The sequence below is a fragment of the Dromaius novaehollandiae genome, chromosome 3, assembly GCF_036370855.1.
Source record: "Dromaius novaehollandiae isolate bDroNov1 chromosome 3, bDroNov1.hap1, whole genome shotgun sequence".
In the NCBI taxonomy this organism is placed as follows: Eukaryota; Metazoa; Chordata; class Aves; order Casuariiformes; family Dromaiidae; genus Dromaius; species Dromaius novaehollandiae.
This window is the reverse complement of record NC_088100.1, coordinates 19716920-19722713: the sequence shown is the minus strand read 5'-3', so window position 1 is coordinate 19722713 and position 5794 is coordinate 19716920. Positions and strand designations below refer to the sequence as shown.

The 5794-nt window shown below is 38.5% G+C and overlaps 1 long non-coding RNA gene across 1 annotated transcript; it reads left to right on the top strand.

The window, feature by feature from the left end:
* The first annotated feature begins 541 nt into the window (after nucleotides 1-541).
* LOC112981516 (uncharacterized) lies at nucleotides 542-5049 on the top strand. The gene is made up of 3 exons (XR_003258728.2): nucleotides 542-784; nucleotides 1743-1789; nucleotides 2278-5049. It is a non-coding gene; the product is annotated as an uncharacterized LOC112981516 (long non-coding RNA).
* Nucleotides 5050-5794: the final 745 nt, after the last annotated feature.

Below are 5794 nucleotides of genomic sequence, written 5' to 3'. Positions count from 1 at the left end.
TTAGATTTTTGGGTATGGGCTTATATTTTCATTTAATTTAGTTTCAATTTACCATATAACTTGGTGTATAACATATTTCATGTTCAGCTCACAATTTTTTTAGTTGTTAAACTTGAGCTTCGGCAGACAAAATAAATTTCCTAGACGTATGCAAACATGTAGTAGTGTCAGTAGAAAGTTATAAATATTCATGGCAGGAAGTTTCCTTCAAATTTAAAATCTGAAATCAGAAGTCCAAAACACACTGATTTAAGGAAAACAGATACCAACAGGTCTAGCTTCCATGTGAATTGTAGTTTTGAAATATTTATCTAAGTCCTTCAGGATTGTTCTTAAAGGATGGCAATTTCCTCTTTAAGAAGTCCAAGCAATTACACTGGCTTTTGAGACACCTCTTATCAAAATATTTCCCACAGGTATTTTACAGAGCTGTAGGTTTTTCAGGCCATGGCGCCTGCATTTGAGTTTCGTTCTGACTCCCTTAGGCCAAAAGCTCATGAATCATTAGGTTACCTGCCTTTGGAGGAAGGCAAGAGGGACTAGCTCAGCAGCTGTGGGCTGGCTCCTTCTCTCCTTATTCCCTTTCTCTAAATAGGCCAAATGGTTTTGTTTACTCTGAGTTCTTCTCAGGTTTTCCCCTGTAATCCTGCAGCTGGGCTCTTGGTAGAGTCAGAAATTGAAAGGAGAAGAGGTTGGCTTGTTTTAGAAGAAGGAGGCAGAAGACGTGCATGGGAGACTGAATGAGGAAGGAGGAGAAGAGCTATCATCAGATAATGAATAACAGGTAATTTGAACTATGTGAATACTGGCAAAGGTAGTTGCTATCTACAGGTGTTTTCTGAGCAAAGCTGCAGTGCTCCAAACAGATTGGGACTGCAGGGAAAAAACAGAGGCATAACCTCAAAACTTGAGAAAAATCTCTTTTTGTTTTTAGTACATGTTTTCCAAGAGTTGCAAACAAAAAAGACTAATCCTTTGCAGCGTTCTTTATAGTATCTTTTCCATTTTGCTTTGTTTCTTAGACTTTTTAAAGTGTATTTTAGTTTGTGTCCCTCCATTCAGGCAGAACTAGTCGGTGGCTGTTACAGACGTTGCTGAAAGCCTTAACTGGCCATTAGAAGACAAATACAGACTGGCCAGTTTGAAACAACAGCCATAAATTGTCACAGTCTTTTTGTTAGTTTCTGTTGTGTATGCAGCTTGATTTCCTGTCTTCCTCATAATACACAATTATACCTCTTTCTGTCTTGAAAAATGTTCATCTTTGTAATAAATTTTCCATGTGTCATACAAATTATTGTACAAATTATTGCTTGTTTCTTCCTATGCAGTATACGGACAAAGATTTCCTCATTAACAGGTGTATCCCCCTGTGTATAATTAATTCTCTTTCAATTCAGAGTAAGAAGGCAAAATTCACTGACTTTCACAAGTGCCAGTTTCAAAGGTGTCACTCTGGGGTGACACTGGAGTCTTTATCACTGGTACTGCATATGCTCTACCCCATGTGTTGGTGTTAAATCATATTACCATGGATTTTTCATACAAATTACACAGTTCAGCAAGTTCATAGTAGATCAATAGATGAGTTACTGTATGCCAACTCAAACCTGTTAGGTAGATTCAAGAATGTATTGAAACAGGCTTTTATCTTTAAACATACAAGTAATGCCATTGACTTCTGCAGAACTGGTCATATATTTAACATTAGGCAGGCTCAAACTCTTTTTTTTTCTTTCTAGGTTGTACTTTGATAATGCTAAAGAACACTTGAAAACAACTGGAGAATGTAAGCAAACTCGTGCATCTTTTTCTTCCTCTAATTAATTAAGATTAACCATTTCACTTGGGAGCTCATTGTCAGCACTGATAAATAAATAGTAGTCCAGACTTGTCATGCTGTCTGGTAAATCTCATTTTTGTGTACTGTTTTTTCCTAAATGTCATTTTGCAAGTGCTTATTTCAATAATTAGGTTTTAACAGTCTTATGAAGGAAGCTCTTCGCTAATGTTTTTGTAGCAAGAGTCCTATGTTCTATTTGACTTAAAAGTCTCTTCCAAAGTCCACAAAGGACCATTTGGCCTTTTAAATGCCAAAATGGGGCTTATAAAGTTCCTATAGCCCTCCCCCTGCTTTCCTAAGTATTTACACTACTTTGTTTTCAGTTAAAGGTTTGTAGCTTTTATTTTTCAAGGAAAGTATGACTTGCATATGCACTGTTGCTCCTTATTTGCTTGTAAAATATTTTCTCCCATAACTATATATTTGTTTCACAGGAATTATTTTTAGAAGAGAAACATGCCTTGAAGATTCTGTTCTTATGCTTTAGACCACACTGGAATTTCGTCACACCTATTAGCTGAACGTGGGACCTCACAATTTCAGAGAAACCCACTAATAAAGAAAATATTTTCTGGTTTAAAAAGAAATACATACTGTATACTATTACATTCATCTCTTCCCTCTGTTTTTAGTGCCTTCTGAATATTTCTGGTAAGTGATGTCATTAAAACCATCTGAGAATATTAATGATGAAAGCTCTTTGAAACAGGAACACTCTTGTCCTGTCCTCATCAGCCTCCTGGCAAATGCTGTTGACACAAAAGTCTAAGCTATTTCCTATACTCATGTTTTCTGGAGTATTCTGTTTTCCGAAAAGCAAAATCATTTTCTAACCTCCTATTTTTGACACAAAAAACAGAGGTCAATTTGAAGTCACTGTCCATAGTCATATTTTTTACTGTACTGTACTTCAGGAATTCTAACCAAAATCTTTAGAGGGAGTAGTTTTGGTTTTAAAGATATGGACGTTAAAGGAGAATAGCAAGTACTTGGAATTTTCTGATTAAAATCATCCAGCACAATGTGTGATAGGCAGCAATGCACAAACTGGGCTGCGCTTTTGCTTGGCATTTCCATGGATGTAGATAGGAAGTACCTAAGAAAAAGAGCATATACAAACCTTCTGGAGCTTCTAAGAGTCAAAAGGTTGTAAATTTTGGCTGTGCGTCCATGTGACTTCTAAATGGGACAAAGATCTATTGCCTTGTAAACATATTTAATGGACGAGCTGCTCACCTTTACTCCTTTGCAGAGTCCTTGATTTTAAAATCCCTCACATTGGTGCTAATCAGTTCTAGCTCCACAGAGTTTAGCAGAAACACTCTGCACCTCAAAGCTGCCAGTGAACTGACTAGCTGAGAGGCAGAAACAGATTTTGTTCGTGTCAGCTGTATTTTCTGTGAGATGAAGCTCAACCAAGCTACTGTGAGCACATAGAAAGAATCTTTAGTGTTGTTTTCAATATTGAGGAAGGACTGTAGTGCTGGAAGAATGATGGATACATACAAAGAAGTCTGGCTTCAAAATGTATGTGGGTTCCAAGGGTGGAGGCGAGAGGATGAAGGGAGTGTGTTGGAGTCTGGCTGCTGTCTGTCAGATTCATCCGCCTAATATCAGGTACTAAAATGAAGTGTTGAAAAAATTAGCCTCTTCATAGTCAACGTATCAAAACATCATTTAGAACTGCTTATGTAGCTCTTACATGATGGATGGAATAAGAGGTTCTTCCTGCCATATTTCCTATTTTTTTCCTCTGTTTAGAATAGAAAGGTCCCTTTATGTAGATAACTATTCTGTGCAAGAGAAATAGGACAGGGCCAAACTGCAGGTTGATGACTCCCCACCCACCCCCAAAATCGTGTGGCCATCTAGCTGCTCTTAGGCCTCCTTAAAACTCTTCTCCATCTGACAGAAATGACGGTAATCAGATGAGAACTTGATAGTGTACTGAGGAATGCAATAAGCACAATGAGGTAATTCCTCTTAGTCAGAAAGCCTGACTGAGAAGTGGGCTACTCATGGTTTCCAGCTCCTCAGCCTTCCCAGAGATAGTGTGAGGCAATTAGCCTTGCAGGATGTGGAACTGACTCTTCTGTCAGCATGGCTGCCTTCTTTAAACAAGGTCCAAGGTGCAGAGATGAGGAGCAGGTAAATCTCGGGGAATAGCTGCAAGTAAACTGCATGTTGTGGAGCACAGCCTTGGCTAAACACCCATGAAGAAGCAGGAACACTGTACCTTTTGAACTGTTTGTCTTCAAAGTCAAGGCCATTGGCTACAGCTGCCTTCCTGACCTTTTGATACAAACTCTTCCACCCTCAAAAATTTCCAGAGTGCTCCCAAAGCTTACTCTTTGTCTCCTTATTAACTCTTTCTGCCAGAAGCAAAAGTGACAGTGAGAAACTGTCAGCGGGACTGACTGAGAGATTTGCTGGCTATGTGGAGATATCAGCAACAGCCATTGTGTGATATTGGCTGAAGGAGGCTTGTTTTTCCCTAGATTCTTAAAGGGAATTCACAGATCTAGTTAAAGATGTGGGATACTCGCTGTATGCTGAAGCCTACTGCTTCTTTTGGCAGCCAGGAACCACCCAAGTTCGTAATTCCTTTACTGTCATCATGAATGCACAAGCTACAGCACTTCTGAGCTTTTCAGATCAGTAAGTCCAGTCTGCTTTCATGGCACTAGAGAGTCAACACTGCAAAAAAGCCTCAGTACAATGCTAGATTTCTAAACATTGAAAATGTTGGTAGGAAGGGACCTTCTGGAGGCTATCTTACCCAGTCTTCTGCTCAAAACAGGGTTACCTTCAAAGTTAGGCTGGATTGCTCAGGGTACAGAGAAGTACTGAAAATCTCCAAGGATGGAGATTCCAAAACTTCTCTTGGCATCTAGTGCTTAACCACCCTCATGTAAAGAATTTTTTCTTTATATCTAGTTGGAATTTTTGTTGTTGCAACTTGTAACTCTTGCCTCTTATTTTTACTTCTGAGGACTTTAAAGTCCCCTGTAGATTTCACTTCAGCACCTTGTGATGGAATGAAGTCTGCTGTTTTCCTGAAGTGAGGTACGGGGAGTTAAATGACTTATTCAAGGTCAATCATAAACTAAAAGCCAGATTTAAAGCTCCATTTATGTAATTATCTAGTAGACAAATTGACATTTCTCATTCTGTTATAAAAGAAGAGAATAAAAACAATAAAGAAACCGCAACACAAGAGTGACTTTTGTTTTTCTTAAGACATCTGTGATTACTTATGGCAAGAGTGGCTCAAAGTGTAGTTGTCAAACCAAAAAAAATGTTTGAAATTTCAGTTTTTCCTTTGTTTACTCTGGAATAATTTCCAAACCATTTCCATAAGCTGAGAATATATTTGGTATTCGTAAGTATTTGCTAAGTATTTCAGACTTAGCAAATTGGCCAGACTGCAATTTGTTACTGAACTGTTCACCTCACCTTTTTACTTGTGGCGGTGTCTGATTGTTTTTTCTGCCTGACGGATGTCAAACTTTGCAGATGGTAAGATAAGAATGGCAAATAGACTATAGTGAATAGTAACACAGACACATCCATTATCAGTTCTTGAAAGTGCCAGGATTCACAAGCATATTCATGGATGTTCAGCTGCCATCTGAACACCTACTAATTGTATATAGAATTACGCCATAAATACAGTAAACAGAAACTGGTCTGTTATTCATGGTCAGTGTCATGGGTATTACTGGTATAGTATTTCCTTAAGGCCCCAACTGATCACAAACTTCCTCTGAACACCGCTGAACCTAAGATGTAGCAAGACAAAAGGTGAGAGAAGAGCTGGATGCTTTCGCCAGGAAGACAAGGGAAATGCTGACTGATAAATGACTTGCTCAAAAATATCCAGGAAGCATCTAGCAGATCTGGAAACTTAATTCTACTGATCACCAGTCCAGTGCCTTAAATGCAAGTCAT